The sequence below is a fragment of the Etheostoma cragini genome, unplaced genomic scaffold (genome assembly GCF_013103735.1).
Source record: "Etheostoma cragini isolate CJK2018 unplaced genomic scaffold, CSU_Ecrag_1.0 ScbMSFa_2638, whole genome shotgun sequence".
Lineage (NCBI taxonomy): Eukaryota > Metazoa > Chordata > Actinopteri > Perciformes > Percidae > Etheostoma > Etheostoma cragini.
In genome coordinates this window covers 4,138-23,636 of record NW_023266821.1, presented here as the reverse complement: position 1 = coordinate 23,636, position 19,499 = coordinate 4,138, and the positions used below count along the sequence as shown (strand labels likewise).

The following is a 19,499-nucleotide window of genomic DNA, read 5'->3' as shown; positions in this document are numbered from 1 at the left end:
TTAAAGAAAGCTACTGCGATGGCTGAGAATCCAACACCGGTCAACTGCTTGGAAGGTAGCTATGCTGACAACTATACCACCATCACTGGGCAATGCACTGCTCACTGCAAATCTTGCAACACATCTGGACAATGAGACTGCTTTTTGCATTAATTACCATGAACACAAGGAGGTCACTACAACCCACAACACTGTGCTATAAAAATATTCTCAAATCCTTTTTTCTTGTTGAGTATAGCAGGACATGGGTTAAGTGCAGAGTTGGTAGACACTTTTTAAGTTAAACATCCAATTTATTGTCTTTTGATTACTGCTGTAATATTTTCTATTATCAGAATAAGCGCTCTTCTAGAGTCAGGAAAACAACACTTGCTGGAAATGCCGGGGATTGAACCCAGGACCTCATACATGCAAAGCATGAGCTTTACCACTGAGCTACATCCCCTGAGCAAATTAAGATCTGTTGTGATTTTTGTGTGCCTTCAATATCACGCATGTGGATCTCATGAAAGAAACTGCCGAGCAAACACTAGCACCACTTTTAAAGGATCCATGGAGTGATGGTTAGCACTCTGGACTCTGAATCCAGCGATGTGAGTTCAAATCTTGGTTGAACCTCGTTTTAAGCCACATTATTGGGGGGGGGGGAAATCAGCCTTTCAACTTTCCACATCTGGTATATGAACGCACTTCCCATTCTTGTGAATGTGATAACATAGTACCCCCTGGAGGGAATGTCTGAATCATAAGGGGCTGGAGCTCAGTGATAGACCGCACTTTCAGTCTCAATGCCCAGATGTATGACAACATTGGAAGTTAACATTTTATTGCCCAGCAATGGTGGTATAGTGGAGAACATAGCTGCCTTCCAAGTAGTTGATCTGGGTTTGATTCCCAGCCATCAAAGTAGCTTTCTTTGAGTGATGTTACTTGCTTTATTTTACAAGAAGTCAGCAGAAAGGTTACTTGCCCAACCTGGTTTGATAAAATATTAGATCTCTTTGGGCGGCACAATATTCGCCAAAGTGATAATCATGAGGATTTTGATTAATATGGAGATTAACACAATTATTTGTTAACACAAGTGCTGGAAAGGAAGATTTCACCAATCGTTGAACCTCAGGTTAACAAGGAACAATCTCAGCAAAGTGATGGATTGATTTACTTCACCAAATTCAGCCCAATTGACACAGCTGTAAGACATCACATGAGTTGCCTTCCAGCTATGTAATAGATGCAAATGGCAGTGGTGGGATTTAAACCCACACCTCCAGAAAGACTGGAGCCTTAATCCCGCACCTTGGACCACTCGGCCACACTACCTGCTAGCATCGGCTCTCCACATCGTGACAAACACAGGCACCGTAACTAACGATATGCTTGTTATTGTTGTTGGAAAAAAAACCTTTGCAAGGAAAAAGCCAATAGCTACATCCCCTGAAGATTTTCACATTTTTTTTAAATTTTTTTTTAGATAGACTTATCTTAATTAATCCTTTTGGGATGACTCCCGCAAGGAAGTTTAAATATCACGGAATAAAAGAAGAAACCTTGGTAAAACATGTAATGTTAATGTTGTATATGTCTTCAAAACCTGCAAATACAACTGCGCTAAATGCTTGCACTGCTAATGATATAAATCATAGTCGAAAAGTAACACACCTGTTGCCTTTCTGCTGAAAAATCTTGTAACACAGACTGAAATTAAACACTAAGAGATACATGGGTGGACTCGGGTTGCTAACAGCACCTGTTAACTCTGGAGTACCTTCCAGAGATAACACAACATTGGTCTTAAAGGCACATCTGCAATTTGGTGTACTAAGCTGTGTCAGTGGTTTTGTAGGCAGGATTTAAACCTGCGTGGGGAGACTCCAATGGATCTCACATTAAAACAAAGAACTGCAAAGTTCATTATTCCCAACATCATGTCTCAGAAAAACACTAGTTGTCAGAAGTGGGATTTGAACCCACGCCTCCAGTGGAGACTGCGACCTGAACGCAGCGCCTTGGACCGCTCGGCCATCCTGACAGATTCAACAACTGCTCAGTAGGACCTGTCTCAAAAATTATAATATAGTAAATTAAACATGTCATGATTTAGTAGTTTGCATGTCATAGTTAACAAGGGAAGGTTTCTCAACTGTCAGCCCAAATATATGGGCGTTCATGGAGACATGGAAGAAAGTCACCAGGGTGGCAATGTTCTTGACAATGGCAATACATTGAGCGGGATGTGAAGGGAATGTGCAATACAGTTTATGTCCATAATTCATAGCGTTTTTTCTTATTTATGCCACTAGCTCCCGGCTCCGTGTCTGCCCTCTGTTTACGGAAGAAAAGGAAGTAATATGCCCATGTATGGGAGACAACGTCACACAAAGAGTATGGAGTCCTATAGAGGTCCATCTTTCCAGTCACACTATGGTCACACTAGTCTAGTATGCGATATAAGATGCTATAGCGGAACAAGATAGATATCTACCGTTTTATTGAGGAATATGGCCCCACTAGTTTGAGATTTGGGATATATTTGGGCCTTATTTGAAGAAATGTAAATAGTATGTGCTTTATATGAGTTATAATCTTTATTAGGTTTTTTTTTGCATATAGGAGAACTGTTTTAGACAACACAAATGTTTGTGTAGCATTGCTGTGGGTGTAATATCAATACATATGTCATTATTATAAGTAAATGGCATAAGTAAATGTCATGAGGGCAGAAGCGTCTGGACTTTTTTCGAAAAAATGTATGTATTTTAGTTATGATGATTATTTCTTCACACTGTGACTCCCAAGACATATGAGAAGTGTTATAGAGTGGAAAATGGCTTAGGTTTTACTGCTCTGTCTGTGATATCATTACTTATCTGGAAGATTCATGTTCCGTTTTATTTATTTATTTGTCTTTAAGGTCCTACAACCATTTTTAACATTCAAGTGCCCTCCCTGCAGCCCAAATATTCTAATAATCCAGTTTGTCCTGAAAAAAATGATCAGCATATCAATCAATCAAGCTGCCTCCACAAGGATCCACAGACACAGGCAGCGCACTACTGCACTTTTGCACTTTGACCGTGTCTAGTAACTACTACAAACCAATAGAAAAGTTTATGAACATTTGTGCAAACAGGTAAAACACTGCTTTTCAGGTTGTCGTGGCCGAGCGGTTAAGGCGATGGGCTAGAAATCCATTGGGGTCTCCCTGTGCGGGTTCGAATCCTGCTACAATGAAAGGCATTCTTTAACAGACAACTGACATTTATTTTTCTTGCTTTACAACAAGAACTATAAATTTGGACTTGTTAAGACATACTATACTACGACTTTTTAGGAATATTTTGAGATACTATACTATGACTATACCATGACTTTTTATGACATTTTATGAATATTTTGTCATACTAAACTATGACTCTTAAGAATTTTCGACATGTAATACTACAACTTTTTATGAATTTTTGACATACTATACTATGACTCTTATGAATTTTCGACATGTAATACTACAACTTTTTATGAATTTTTGACATACTATACCATGACTTTTATTTTTTTTGACATACTATACTATGACCTTTTGTGAATTTTTTGACATATTATACTATGACTTTTATGAATATTTCGACATACTAAACTATGAATTTTTTCAACATACTATACCATGACTTTTTATGAATTTTCGACACACTATACTATGACTTTTTAGGAATTTTTATGAAGTTTTGACATACTATACTATGGCTTTTTAGGAATATTTCGACATACCATACTATGACTTTTTATGACTTTTTATAAATTGTTTGACAACAATAGCCTACTATGAATTTCTATAAATATTTCGACATACTACAGTATGACTTTTAGTGTTTTTTTCAACATACTAAACAATGACTTTTATGAATATTTCGACATAATAGGACATTTTACAACTTTTAAAGAATGTTTTGACATACTATGACTTATTATGAATTTTTGGCATAGTATACTATGACTTTTTCTACATTTTTCATCATACTACACTATGACTTTTATGAATATTTCTACATACTATACTATGACTTTTTATGACTTTGTATACATTTTCAACATGTTATACTATGACTTTTATGAATTTTTGTCATACTATATTATGACTTTTTATGATATTTTCGACAAACTATACTATGACTTTTTATGACATTTCATGAATTTTTGTCATACTATACTATGACTTTTTTGAATTTTCGACATATTATATTATGACATTTTATGAAATTTTTCGATATGCTATACCATGACTTTTTATGGATATTTATGAGTTCTTCACATACTATACTATGCCTTTTTTTTGTAAAAGGGGAATTAGCTCAAATGGTAGAAGACTTGCTTAGCATAAGAGAGGTAGCGGGATCAATGCCTGCATTCTCTAGATTAAGAGGACTTTAAATTCTTCTTGTCTTACAACGAGAACTATAAATTTGGACTTGTTACGACATACTACACTACGACTTTTTAGGAATATTTTGACTTACTATAATATGACATTTTATGAATTTTTTGACAACTATACTATGAATTTTTATAAATATTTCGACATACTACAATATGACTTTTCATGTTTTTTTCGACATACTAAACAATGACTTTTATGAATATTTCGACATACTACGACTTTTTAAGAATTTCTTGACATAGCATGACTTTTTTGACTTTTTATGAATATTAGTCATACTATACTATGAATTTTTTTGACATGCTATACCATGACTTTTTATGAATTTTCGACATACTATACTATGTATTTTTTGAGAAGGGGAATTAGCTCAAATGGTAGAGCGCTTGCTTAGCATGCGAGAGGTAGCGGGATCAATGCCCGCATTCTCCAGAGGGCTTCAGATTCTTCTTGTTTTACAACAAGAACTATACATATATATCATTATACTATGACTTTCATGATTTTTTTGTCATACTAAACTATGACTTTCATGATTTTTTTGTCATACTATACTATGACTTTTATGATTTTTTTTACATACTATACTATGACTTTTTTCAACATACTATGAGTTTTTTGAAAAGGGGAATTAGCTCAAATGGTAGAGCACTTGCTTAGCATAAGAGAGGTAGGATCAATGCCTGCATTCTCTAGATTAAGAGGACTTTAAATTATTCTTGTCTTACAACAAGAACTATAAATTTGGACTTGTTACGACATACTACACTACAACTTTTTAGGAATACTTTGACTTACTATACTATGACTTTTTATGACTTTTTTGACAACTATACTATGAATTTTTATAAATATTTTGACATACTACAATATGACTTTTCATGTTTTTTTCGGCATACTAGACAATGACTTTTATGAATATCTCGACATAGCATGACTTTTTTTGACTTTTTATGAATATTTGTCATACATATGAATTTTTTGACATACTATACTATGACTTTTTATGACATTTTATGAATTTTTGTCATACTATGCTATGACTTTTATAATTTTTTTTGACATGCTCTACTATGAATTTTTATGAAATTTTATGAATTTTTCCATCCATCCATCGATCTTCATCCGCTTTATCCGGTATCGGGTCGCGGGGGCAGCAGCTCCAGTAGGGGACCCCAAACTTTTTTTTCGAGCCACATCGACCATTCTTGTTTTACAACAAGAACTATAAATTTGGACTTGTGACGACATACTACACTAAGACTTTTTAGGAATATTTCGACCTACTATAGTATGACTTTTTGGAGATTTTATTCTATGACTTTCATGATTGTTTTGTCATACTAAACTCTGACTTTTTATAAATATTTCGATATGTTATACTATGACATTTTGTGAATTTTTGTCATACTAAACTATGACTTTTTGATATACTATATTATGACTTTTTATGACATTTTATGCATATTTTGTCATACTATACTATGACTTTTATGAATTTTTGACACGTTATACTATGACTCTTTATGACTTTTTTGACATACTATACACTGACTTTTTATGAATATTTTGACGTACTATACTATGAGTTACTATGAGGCTTTGAAGACTAAAGTTAATTTGTGGATGAAAATATAATTTAAACTGAATCATTGTTTTTTTTTGACATACACGCACACACATACGCACACTCAAACGCACACACACACACACACACACACACGCACTTTATGAATAAACCTCCGATAGCTCAACCTGTTTTATTAGGAAATGGTTTTACACTCTTTCAAAATAAAACATTCATGCAACAAAACTTAAAGCCCATGTTGCAGGTTTAATTATACAACGAATTTGTGCAATTTGCTTGTTGGTAGTAAATATTTGAACTGTTATCCATTGTATTTGATGGTGTCGGATATCGCAAAACTGACTATGATACGAAAAGTAGGCACTATTTACAGTGTTTCTTTTTTCCCCCCACAATGCATTGCATGACGTCACCTTGGGGAGCAAACAGAGCCGCCTGCGTTGAATTTGCCCCTGGTCTGGCCTAATGTGGCTTCTGGTCTTTTAATATTAACAGTCTACGGTCTCAACTGAGTCCATGTGACTTTATTATATTTATAATACTATCGGAAGGAAAGTGAAACACAGCTTAGACGGGGATGTTGTTTGGCTTTTCACAAGTTTAGACAGCTAGCTACGCTGCCGGACGTTAGCACAACAGCGTTAGCCTAGCCTGCTAGGTAAATATTACGACTGCCTTTGGTGTTGCCTATATATGCGTCCATGTTGTCAACATCATACATGTGGCATTAGTGCACCTTTTGTATCATAATTGTATTGAATGAAATAGAAAGCTTCGCTCCCACGAGATCGGTGGGTTTTTGTTATGTTACACACAAAGCTAACTGGCTATAGGTAGCCTGTACGGATGCTAGTGGATATAGCTAACGTCGCGAAGCCAGCCAGCAACTTTGGCAGTAGAGTTTCGACAATCTAACCACAACAGCGTTGTCGCCCACAATCAACCTGTAGTGATGTTTGAAATGGAGACACGCATATTGTTTCTTTTCCCGGAGATCCTGGACATTATTTTCATTTATGACGTTAAGTTAAATGAATAGTAGCCCGAGTGTACTGTTGAGCCTACTGTGAAAATGTTTTATAGAGTTCTGAGCTAATCGTAATCTGTAAAGTATTGACTTTGCTCCAACCTGCTCCTTCCTTATAAACTTCCATTTGGATTTATTTTAAAATTCTGAGCTTTGTTCTCAAATAAAAAGAACATATGTTAAATTACAGTCTGTTCATTGTTGTTTAACCAAACATTACTGTTTTCTGAAAAGACATGTCTTTACTGTTAACCCACGTCCTAGTAAAAATATAATTCAGTATTTTTTAGGGAAGCCATAAACCAACCATAGGGGTACACAGTAATACCAGTCACTTCTTTGCTACACTACATCTGGAGTAAACATATATTGTCATTGAGTTGCTCAAATGTGCAGTACTAGTACCTACTGTAGCAATGGTAATGGTAGTGGATTGGTGTTTGTATAATTTCTAACACTCTTATTATGATGTATCAACATATCTCATTCCATCCATCCATCCATCTTCATCCGCTTATCCGGTATCGGGTCGCGGGGGCAGCAGCTCCAGTAAGGGACCCCAAACTTCCCTTTTCCGAGCCACATCAACCAGCTCCAACTGGGGGATCCCGAGGCGTTCCCAGGACAGGTTGGAGATACAATCTCTCCACCTAGTCCTGGGTCTTTCCCGAGGCCTCCTCCCAGCTGGACGTGCCTGGAACACCTCCCTAGGGAGGCGCCAGGGGCATCATTACCAGATGCCAGAACCACCTCAACTGGCTCCTTTCGACGCGAAGGAGCAGCGGCTCTACTCCGAGCTCCTCTCGGATGACTGAGCTTCTCACCCTATCTCTAAGGGAGACGCCAGCCACCCTCCTGAAGAAACCCATTTTGGCCGTTCTTTCGGTCATGACCCAGCCTTCATGACCATAGGTGAGGGTAGGAACAAAAATTGCCCGGTAGATCGAGAGCTTTGCCTTCTGGCTCAGCTCTCTTTTCGTCACAACGGTGCGATAAACGGAATGTAATACCTCACCGGCTGCTCCGATTCTCCGACCAATCTCAATCTCCAAGGTCCCCTCACTCGCGAACAAGACAACAAGGTACTTAAACTCCTTCACTTGGGGTAAGGACTCACTCCCTACCCAAAGAAAGCACTCCATCGGTTTCCTGCTGAGAACCATGGCCTCAGATTTAGAGGTGCTGATCCTCATCCCAGCCGCTTCACACTCGGCTGCGAACTGATCTAGGGAGTGCTGAAGGTCCCAGACCAATGATGCCATCAGGACCACATCATCCGCAAAAAGCAGCGATGAGATCCCGAGCCCACCGAACTGCAACCCCTCCCCGCCCCGACTACGCCTCGATATCCTGTCCATAAATGTTACAAACAGGATTGGTGACAAAGCACAGCCCTGGCGGAGGCCAACCCTCACCTGGAACGAGTCCGACTTACTGACAAGAACCTGGACACAGCTCTCGCTTTGGTCATACAGAGAGTGGATGGCCCTGGGAAGGGATATTCCCGAGAACCCCATATTCACGCAGCACCTCCCACAAATTCTCCCTCATATCTTGTTTGGTTTTCTTTAAATTATATGAAATCAAGGGGAATGGCTATAATTGCCCAAAATGATTGTCTTGATACTGTCATAAGACGTTTTATAGCCTGTCTGTATGCAGTGAACTTGTTGTCTAGGGATAAGGAGCCTCTCATATGACTCAGTCTAAAAAGAATGATAAAGTAAATATAAACAATTCAAATACTGGTGTGTGCTGGTTGGGGAGGACCATGATCCTGTCTGAAATGTCACAAACGGATTTAGGCATCGTCAGATCTGCTGATCATGGGGCGAGCTGCTCCACTGGCGGCTCTACAGCACAAGTTCTCCGCCAAAGCTTCGCGACCACACACACAAGCACCAGCCAAAAACAGCGACACGTTTTCACCGGAGGAAGATGTAAATGCTTAGAAATAAACTTAGTGGGGATGCATTCTATCCCTATATCTAGATAAGTGTACCAGTACTTATCTGAACTAACGACATGATCCCTGTCACTAGATAGAAAGAAAATGTTGACGTTCACGCGGTGCTATTCACTTACAGTAAAAAGTAAAGTCAAAGTATGCACTGCTGCATTACTAAATGAAAGACATAAATGAAGAAGACTTCCCCAAAATCTTGACAATTCTTCATTTGCCCTTTCATATCTGGCAGGTTCGTAATTATATGGCTGTTGGCCTTTCCACTTCTCCCTCATTCCAGTCAGTCGCTGTAGTTCTAGTGCCAGGCTTAGACTTCGCTCCCCAGTGTGACGTGCTTTTTAACCTGCAACATGGGCTTTAAAGATCTAAATAGATTTTCTCACCTCAGAGTCATCTGGAGCACGTAACGAGTATTGGGAAAGGGAATATGATCAGAGTGGTAATAGCAGATATGTGGAAAATTAACATGAGTGAAGGTAATAAAACATGCCAAGCTTTCTAATTAACTGAAGTTATAGTCAGTCTTGAAGTATGTTTTGTCCATGGAGAACAAGGTTACTTGAAAAGGTTAACACCTACTTTCTTGACTTTATAATGCCTTATGTCTAGTGTAAAAATGTAAACTGAGTTAAGCCATAATTCATTTTTATTTCTACCTTTGCTTTTCCTACTTTGACATGTCAAAAAGGTGCATTGTTTGAAAGGCCATCTCTACACATCCATGTTCCACTCACACAGGTGTTTCCACTTGACTAGTCAGATTGTGTGGCCTTTACAGGCTCAGCTTGATTGACATGTATTAAAGTAGTGGAACGGTACACTGAATTCCCTGAGTGACAGTCACTCTGCAGTGAATGAGATGCAGTTTCCTCCCTCAGTCTAATCAAGACTATACTTTCAGGGATCATTTCTAGAGTTTCTGACTTGAGGAATGTGTTTCTAAAGTGTTTGGTCTCGCTGACCACGATGATGAGTCGTGAAATTCCTTTCTGAGCATGAAACTGACAGAGAGTAATGATTCACTTCATATGCTCTCTGTCATTGATGATTTTTCTTTGCTTCTTATGAAGTATTGAGAAAGGGATTATGGTCAGAGTGGTATTAGTAGATGTGTGGAAAACTAATGTGGAAAAAATAATAACTACAGTTATTGCCAATCCTGAAATGTTTGTCTTGTCCATGGTGGACTGTGTTACTTGAAAGAGGTTAGGGTTACCTCAGTGACCTCCACCAGGGAAATTGACGACAATCCCCCATCATCCTCCACCTCTGCCTCTAAGACAGAGGACGTGTCAACTGGATTTAGGAGTTCCTCAAAGTGCTCCTTCCACCGACCTATTACCTCCTCAGTTGAGGTCAACAACGTCCCATCCTTACTGTACACAGCTTGGATGATTCCTCGCTTCCCTATCCTGAGGTGGCGGAGAGTTTTCCAGAAGCTCCTTGGTGCTGACCAAAAGTCCTTCTCCATGTCTTCTCTGAACGTCTCCCTAGCTTTACCTCTGTCACGGCAGAGGGTGGAAGCCTTTGGGCCTGTTGGTATCTTGCCACTGCCTCCGGAGTCCGCCGGGATAGGATCCCTTTGTTAGTACACATGAGTGTCACTAGTCTAAAGCCTCCTGTCCACTATCTTGTTGGGATCATTTCGATGCAGCCTTGGCCCTTCACCAGAGGAGGTCGCTGTTACTGAAGCTTCTAGTAATCATCCCATTTTCAAACCAATTCCTCATAGTGGTTCAGCGCTTCACCAAATTTTCATTTGCCCTTCACTATCAGCACCTAGTGTAGTGGGTTGGGTTGGACCCAGACACAGAAACAACACAGGCTAGAGGATGACGGTAAAGAAAAAGGTTTTATCCAACAAAAACACACATGGTACAGGTACAGGTGGTGGAGGTATGGATGAAGGTTCCAAGGAGAGGGTCTGGAGGAAACTGCAACATGAACGGCGGGATACAAACACTGTGACGAGAACAAAAACAAAGTTAGTCGATAGCATAGCAGGTGAGCACCGTGCACTAAAGACTGGCCAAGTTACCACTTAGGGGTTAGCAACGAACTGGCGCTGAAGAGGTGGTCAGCCCGGGTTAATATACTGGGGAGATGGGATGATGGAGATAGATTGCAGCTGTGGAGCTGGAGTAATGAGGATGGGTTGCAGCTGTGTGGAAGGCAGATGGCAAAGTGTGGCCACGCCTCCGGACCAGATTCCTCTATGGTGACCTCTTGTGGACGACAGACGTACAAACAGACACACAAGGGAAAGGGAAGACAGACACAGACAGCAGCGGACCCATGACACCTAGTTTCTTGACTTTGTAATGCCTTATGTCTACTGTAAAAATGTAAATTGAGTTTGAGTTGAGCCATAATTCATTTTTTTTATACCTTTGTTTTTCCTACTGTGACATGTCAAAATGTCAAAAAATGCATTGTTTGAAAGCCCATCTCTACACAACCATGTTCCACTCCCACAGGTGGTGTCACACATGCTAGTTGTCCCTTACATTCACAGTTTATTTTTGTAATTTAATGGTGTTTTCTGTATTTACAAAATCTGTAAACTTAACAGGAAAATGTATGTAAAAGTACAGATTCTTCGCCCAGTGTGTGAAGTCGCGGCGGTGAGAGCCGCCGAATCCTAGCCACTAGACCATCAGGGAGTCACATTCATCAAATTTATCTTTGTAGATCTGAGTTTCCTTTTCACTTACTGGAATGACTCATTGTTTTAGCTGAGGAATGGCGCCTGGCTAGAGCTTCAAAAGGCAGGACATGACATTACACATCTGTCACATAGTCAGTTTGTATTCTTAAATACCAAGTCTCTTGCTGTTCCTTGACTAGTTGGCCACCCCTGCTTTGCATCGCTCTAGGTAAGTGGAGCGATGCTAACCCTCCTAACCCTAACCCTTTGCATTGCAATAAAATATCAAAATTTGGACCTGAATCCAAAACATTACTCAACATTCACATTCATTGTTTTTCAGGGTAAAAAATCAGGGGTCAGGGGTATGTAACTGTGTTTCAACGGAGTTGTTAATATCCGATGTTCTCTGTTCAATTGTGTGCCCTGACAGCTGCAGGTCTGATAGACTGCTTTAAATTGTCATTTTCAGGCGCGAGGATAGCGATGACATCTTTGAGAATTGTCTTCACAATGTCCCCTTCACTGTATGGCTTTTTAGCACAAGCAATTTCCCATGCTACCTGATATGATGCTAACGTGAGAGTCTCTGAGTGCTTTGCAAATTTTCGAAAAAGTTGAGTCTGCTTCTCTGACTGCCGTTTCAACGTGTTTACCTTGTGCTTGCGGAGTTCACTGCCTTTGGGGAAATCCCGGGCGATGTTAGCATGGAGTGAGGTGAAATGGCGCTTCAGGTTTGATGCTTTAAAATGCGATAGCGAAGTCTCGCAAATCAAGCAGAAAGGCTTCTCATTTTGTTCCACAAAAAAATACAGTTCCTCCCACTCAGATAAAAATGTCCTGTGCTCCTCTTCATATTTGCGCTTAGCTTTACTTTTCCCTCCTGACTCTGTCATAATTCACTCACTAGCAGCACCTACCTTGCATTGTCAACACACGATACAGTTAGCTACGGCAACACCACTTAAACAAACCACATGGTTATTGTTCTATGTCCTATAATGTTACAGACCAACGCAAAACCTTTCTTTTTTTTTTAACCCAGCCACACAGTAAGGCAAGGCAAGGCGGGAGCCTCACAGGAGCAGGCAAAGAGATTGTACTGGGGGGTAAAGTTGGACATAACAAACCAGGGATTTAGTCGCTCAAGAGCATTACGAGCTAGCCAGGAGTCGAACTCAGAATCTTCTGATCCGTAGTCAGACGTGTTATCCATTGCGCCACTAGCCCTACATTCAGTATTAGCAATAGCTACGTTTTGACACCATTGTATGCAAACAGTTGTGATCTTTGTTGGCAAGGGTGTAGAAGGCCAGTTAAACGTTTGTTACAGTCCAAAATTTGGGGACTCTTGCGGGACTTCTAGGCTAAGCTGTCCAGTTTCTATCAATGTGAAGTAAAGCAGAAGATGTGGTAATTCAAAGAAACAACAGAAAAGTAGCTTCTCACAGGTGCCGTGACCCAGATTCCTACCAAGGTTGCTGCAGCCACCGCAACGCAGAGTACCAAGCACTATAAGATCACGACCATTTGGTATTGAAATCGCTGCGTTGTTGTGATAGCATAGTCGGAAATCGGATCCACAATTATGCTGCTATTTTCTAAGTTCCCCTAATTGATGAGTAACATCTGACAATTCCAGGGATAGTTTATCTGGTATTGCTGATTCTAAAGAAACAAGAGAGAAAGCTTGATGATAGCTGTGCTTAAGTTAAATTGAAGGATTTAGAGCTGTTTTAGCACTTGTTGAAAAGATATTTACGCATCATTCGGCTCCTCATATGTGTAAATTTACTGTGATAGACAGGTTGTACAGGAGTAAACTTGGAAATGAGTATCAAGTAATTAGCTGAAGGACAGAACAAACTATCCAGGAGTCAACCCTAACATCTTGTGATCTGTAGCCAGACACATTACCCATTGCCCCACTAGCCCTACGTTCAGAGAGCATTGGGAGTACCTGGCTTCCCACACCATTCTATGCAAACAGTGTGGATCTTTGTTGGCAAGTGTACAGAAAGCCAGTCAAATCTTTGTTGTAGTCCAAAATGTGGGGCCTCCTGCAGGACCTTTATCCTAAGCTGTCCAGTTTCTATCAATGTAAAATGAATCAAGAACAATTTGGAGGCATAACAGAGAACTAGCTTTACAAAGTTGCTGTGACCCGGATTCGAACAGGGGCTGCTGCGCCACAACGCAGAGTACTAACCACTATAAGATCAACGCCACTTGGTAGCAGTAGGGCCTTGTTGTTGTGAAAGCATAGTGGGAACTCTGAATATCAACTCTACTGATATTTTCCCGCTTTCCCTGATTGTTGACTAACAAATGAAAATGTTATGGATGGTCTAACTAGCACTGCTCATTCTGTCCTTCAGGGACAAATTTTTTTTTCAAGGAAAGATGCTTAGCAAGCAAAAACAGAAAAACAAGCAAACAAGAGCTTGATTATTGCTGTAGTTGACTGACACTTAGAGGCTTAGATGACTTTACACACATGTCGAAATGATAATTACTCTTCATTTGGCTCTTTATAGATTTACATTTTCTTTGTGGAGTTTGTCCTGGGGGGTCAAAATCAGGTCAAACGGTAAATTAGGACATTGAAAGAAAACGAGAAGTTGAGTTGTTTAGACACTAACAAATGCAATTCCGCTCTTTGATTGGAATGTGTTTGTGTGTGTATCTTAATTTGTAATATTATTTATTTATACCGCAACTGCCTTTTATTTATTTTTTTATAAAACACAGCAAGAAAGTTTCAGACACTCAAAAAAACTGGTAAGAGCCAGCAGGCAGTTTAAAAAAAAAATTAAAAAAATCCGACGGCAGAGATGCAACCCGAGTCGCATTCTACCAAGCACTATGTCTGAACAATCCCCACGGTTACCAGAAGTCTCCTGGTTACTAAGTACTAGTTTGAACCGAAGTATAAAACAAACCTGAAGCTGAAGAAACCCTAAATGTTAACAGAAAAGCCCAGCGGACCTGAGGGAGGAAGCTGTTCACTTCTGGGTGTCCTGAGCGTGTGTGAGAACAGCAGGTGGGACACAACAACAGGAGGAATCTGTGTGTGTAGGGAGGGGCGCTGGGACTAGCCTATCACAGAATAGTGTAGGGGAGGGACGCTGGGACTAGCCTATCACACAATAGTGTATTGGAGAGGCGCTGTGACTAGCACTGTGACTAGCCTACCACCGAACGGAGACACAGTCAGTGGAGACTTATCCAATCCGAGTATAGATATTGACTCGCATTACTCGTATAATATTTGTACTCTGCCAAAGTGCTTTATCCGTACCGGATACTCGTTTCAGCCGAGTATTTGGCTCATCCCTAGAGGCGAGGCAGCTGCCGCGTCCACTCGTCCCACACCTCTCGTACGGCCGCCAGTTTGTCTGAGGCTCGGCGGACAGCTCTCAACTCGCGGTCGTCACATCGCAACAGTCTAGAGTATGCGTTGAACTGCTTGATTGGCATCGTGGCGCGGAAAATGGCACGCCCGCAAGGAAACTTCCACAAGTTATTTGTCAGTTATGACCATGGACATATAAAGAGCAGATGCCGCATCGACCGCTACTGCCTACTGGCGCTGACGAGCCATGGGGCCGCCATCTTGGATCGGCCACCCGCTCCACTTAGTGGAACGTGTTTGGCAGGTGCAATGAGCTGTCAGCGCGTTTAATACATCATACCTCACTGAATGCAGAACTGATTTTTACTCGCTCTTTTGCTGCAAATGTAGCTATGATACAGGACACATGGTTAGGCGTATTTTAATATTCATAGTAGGCAGTAATACAATATTCTGATATGATATAAAGTCACCAGACGTCTGAGATCAAAACTGGGAACATAATCCCTGAAAATGGAGAAACACAGGGACATTTCCAGTTTGACTATTGATCTGATTGAAAAACCTAATGTTGTGTCTTTAAAAACAGAACAGGGACAGAGGTAGTTTTTTTATGTGATGTAGGTGACGTTTGGTATTTTACAAATCACACTCTATAAATATTGTAGAGAAGCAGAAACAGATAGTGGCAAAAAGTCAGATATTTTAATAAGTGGAAGAAACAATATTATAATATTATTAGAGTCTACTTGAAGCTTTTATATTTGTCTCTCTCTCTCTCACACACACACACACACACACACACACACACACACACACACACACACACACACACACACACACAGTACTACCACGTTGTTCTGCATCTATCTCCTCCCAGCCCTTGACATTTAGCAGCCCCACTCCCAACACCCACACACACACACTAGGGCTGCACAATGTTGACAAAATGTGATATTGCAATATTGATTATGAATACTGCAATATTGATATGTTTTCTGATATTTTTAAACATATGTAAAATTACAAAAAAGATTCATAACAAATTAAACAAGTTTTCTTACAACCAAAGGTCTATTCCTACTGACAGTCTGCCGTTGCGCCACAAGGTCTACTTACTAATACATATACACATCAACTTTCTTTTTTATTTATGCATATACACATCAACTTTCTTTTTAAATAATGCATATACACATCAACTTTCTTTTTTATTAATGCATATACACATCAACTTTCTTTTTGATTCATGCATATACACATCAACTTTCTTTTTGATTAATGCATATGTACACATTAACTTTATTTTGGATTAATGCAAATAAACCTCAACTTTATTTTAAGCTGCAGTACTGGAATGTTAAGTTGCAGTTCTAGAACAATTGGTTGAAGTTTTAGAATTTGAACCTGCATTATCACCAGACTTTAGTTCAATCTGAGGAACAGGATTTAAGGCCATGATTGTAGAATGCAGGGACATTTTAGTCTGGTAAATTGCAGGGATTTTTACACTGGGATAGAACTGCTAATCTTGCGATTGACAGCCGATCCACCCCAATACAGCCACCTGATACTGTGCAGAACTCAGAGATTACCACTCTCTAAAACACCACCGCCCAATGTGGGGCTCGAACCCACGACCCTGAGATTAAAAGTCTCATGCTCTACCGACTGAACTAGCCAGGCACCCCACAAGTGTTGAGTTGCGGTCCAAAAATTTTACTTGAAAGTTCTGAAATGTTATAGTTCTAGAATGTTACTTGGCAGTTCTAGAATGTTAGGTTGAAGTTCAAGAATGTTAAGCGGCCATTCTACAATGTTAGCTTTAATTTCTAGAATGTTAAGCTGCAGTTCTAGATTGTTATGTTGAAGTTCTAGAATGTAAAGATGCAGTTCTAGAAAGTTAAGCTTTCATTCCAGAAATTTGAGTTGCAATTCAAGAAGAATGGGTTGAGGTTTTAGAATTTTTATAAGTTGCGCTCCCAAAAGGTTGCTCACAGTCCTAAAAGGTTACATTGTAGTTCTAGAATGGTAAGCTACAGATCTAGAAAGTTAGGTTTAAGTTCTAGAATGTTTAATTGCAATTCTGGGATGTTAAGTTGCAGTTCTAGAACGATAAGATGTAGTTTTTGAATTTTAAGAGTTATGGTCCTAAAACGTTACTTACAGTTCTACAATGCTATGTTGTAGTTCTAGAATGTTAGGTTTGAGTTCTAGAATGCTAATATCCAGTTCTAGAATGTTAGGTTTAAGTTCAAGAATGTTAAGCTGCAGTTCTGGAATGTTAAATCGCAGTTGTAGAACAATAGGTTGTAGTTTTAGAATTTTAAGAGTCATGGTCCTAAAATGTTAAGCTGCAGTTCTGGAATGTTAAATCGCAGTTGTAGAACAATAGGTTGTAGTTTTAGAATTTTAAGAGTCATGGTCCTAAAATGTTAAGCCTGTCAATCTAAAATGTTAGGTCAAAGTTCAAGAATGTTAGCCTGCAGTTCTGGAATGTTAACTTGCAGTTCTGGAACAATAGGTTGAAGTTGTAGAATTTTAAGAGTTCCAGTCCTAAAATGTTAATTGCAATTCTAAAATGTTACATTGTAGTTCTAGGTTGTTAAACTGCAGTTCTAGAATGTTAAGTTGCAGTTCTAGAACAATAGGTTGAAGTTTTAGAATTTGAACATGAATTGTCACCAGACTTTAGTTTGATCTGAGGAGCAGGAGGTCAGCACAGGCCATGATAGTAGAATGCAGGCACATTTCAGTCTGGTAAATTACAGGGATTTTTACACTGGGATGGAACTGCTAATCTTGCCATTGACAGCCGATCCACCCCAATACAGCCACCTGATACTATGCAGAACTCAGGGATTCCCACTCTCTAAAACACCACCGCCCAACGTGGCTCCAACCCACGACCCTGAGATTAAGAGTCTCATGCTCTACCGACTGAGCTAGCCAGGCACATCTCAAGGTGTGAGTTGCTGTCCAAAAATTTTACTTGAAAGTTCTGAAATGTTACAGTTTCAGAATGTTAATTGGCAGTTCTAGAATGTTAGGTTGAAGTTCAAGAATGATAAGCGGCCATTCTACAATGTTAGCTTTAATTTCTAGAATGTTAAGCTGCAGTCCTAGAATGTTATGTTGAAGTTCTAGAATGTAAAGATGCAGTTCTAGAAAGTTAAGCTTTCAATCTAGAAATTTGAGTTGCAATTCAAGAAGAATAGGTTGAGGTTTAAGAATTTTTATAAGTTGGGTTCCCAAAAGGTTGCTCATAGTCCTAAAAGGTCACATTGTAGTTCGAGAATGGTAAGCTGCAGTTCTAGAAAGTTAGATTTAAGTTTTAGAATGTTTAACTGCAGTTCTGGAATGTTAAGTTGCAGTTCTAGAACAATAAGATGTAGTTTTTGAATTTTAAGAGTTATGGTCCTAAAATGTTACTTACAATTCTACAATGCTATGTTGTAGTTCTAGAATGTTAGGTTTGAGTTCTAGAATGCTAATATTCAGTTCTAGAATGTTAGGTTTAAGTTCAAGAATGTTAAGCTGCAGTTCTGGTATGTTAAGTTGCAGTTGTAGAACAACAGGTTGTAGTTTTAGAATTTTAAGAGTCATGGTCCTAAAATGTTAAACTGTCCATCTAGAATGTTAGGTCGAAGTTCAAGAATATTAGCCTGCAGTCCTGGAATGTTAACTTGCAGTTCTGGAACAATAGGTCGAAGTTGTAGAATTTTAAGAGTTCCGGTCCTAAAATGTTACTTACAGTTCTAAAATGTTACATTGTAGTTCTAGAATGTTAAGCTGCAGTTCTAGAATGTTACGTTGCAGTTCTAGAACAATAGGTTGCAGTATTAGAATTTGAACATGCATTGTCACAAGACTTTAGTCCGATCTGAGGAGCAGGAGGTCAGCACAGGCCATGATAGTAGAATGCAGGCAAATTTTAGTCTGGTAAATTACAGGGATTTTTACCCTGGGATGGCACTGCTAATTTTGCGATTGACAGCCGATCCACCCCAATACAGCCACCTGATACTGTGCAGAAATCAGGGATTCCCACTCTCTAAAACACCACCGCCCAACATGGGGCTTGAACCCACGACCCTGAGATTAAGAGTCTCATGCTCTACCGACTGAGCTAGCCAGGCACGAAACAAGTTTTGAGTTGCGGTCCAAAAATTTTACTTGAAAGTTCTGAAATGTTACAGTTCTAGAATGTTACTTGGCAGTTCTAGAATGTTAGGTTGAAGTTCAAGAATGTTAAGGGGCCATTCTACAATGTTAGCTTTAATTTCTAGAATGTTAAGCTGCAGTTCTACAATGTTATGTTGAAGTTCTAGAATGTAAAGATGCAGTTCTAGAGATGCAGTTCTTATATTTTGTTATTATAATTATTATTATTTCATGTATATTGTATGTATGTACACTCACCGGCCACTTTATTAGGTACCCCATGCTAGTAACGGGTTGGACCCCCTTTTGCCTTCAGA

General features: G+C 39.5%; 7 non-coding genes across 7 annotated transcripts; 2 read left to right on the top strand and 5 right to left on the bottom strand.

The window, feature by feature from the left end:
- Positions 1-373: 373 nt before the first annotated feature.
- trnaa-ugc lies at positions 374-445 on the bottom strand. The gene has a single exon. It is a non-coding gene; the product is annotated as a tRNA-Ala (tRNA).
- Positions 446-1,949: 1,504 nt separating this feature from the next.
- On the bottom strand, positions 1,950-2,032 carry trnal-cag. Its single transcript has one exon. It is a non-coding gene; the product is annotated as a tRNA-Leu (tRNA).
- Positions 2,033-4,794: 2,762 nt separating this feature from the next.
- On the top strand, positions 4,795-4,867 carry trnaa-agc. The gene has a single exon. It is a non-coding gene; the product is annotated as a tRNA-Ala (tRNA).
- Positions 4,868-9,901: 5,034 nt separating this feature from the next.
- On the top strand, positions 9,902-10,116 carry LOC117940499. Its single transcript, XR_004655768.1, has one exon. It is a non-coding gene; the product is annotated as a small nucleolar RNA U3 (small nucleolar RNA).
- Positions 10,117-16,631: 6,515 nt separating this feature from the next.
- trnak-uuu lies at positions 16,632-16,704 on the bottom strand. Its single transcript has one exon. It is a non-coding gene; the product is annotated as a tRNA-Lys (tRNA).
- A 1,198-nt stretch (positions 16,705-17,902) lies between these two features.
- Positions 17,903-17,973, bottom strand: trnak-cuu. The gene has a single exon. It is a non-coding gene; the product is annotated as a tRNA-Lys (tRNA).
- A 1,111-nt stretch (positions 17,974-19,084) lies between these two features.
- On the bottom strand, positions 19,085-19,157 carry trnak-cuu. Its single transcript has one exon. It is a non-coding gene; the product is annotated as a tRNA-Lys (tRNA).
- Positions 19,158-19,499: the final 342 nt, after the last annotated feature.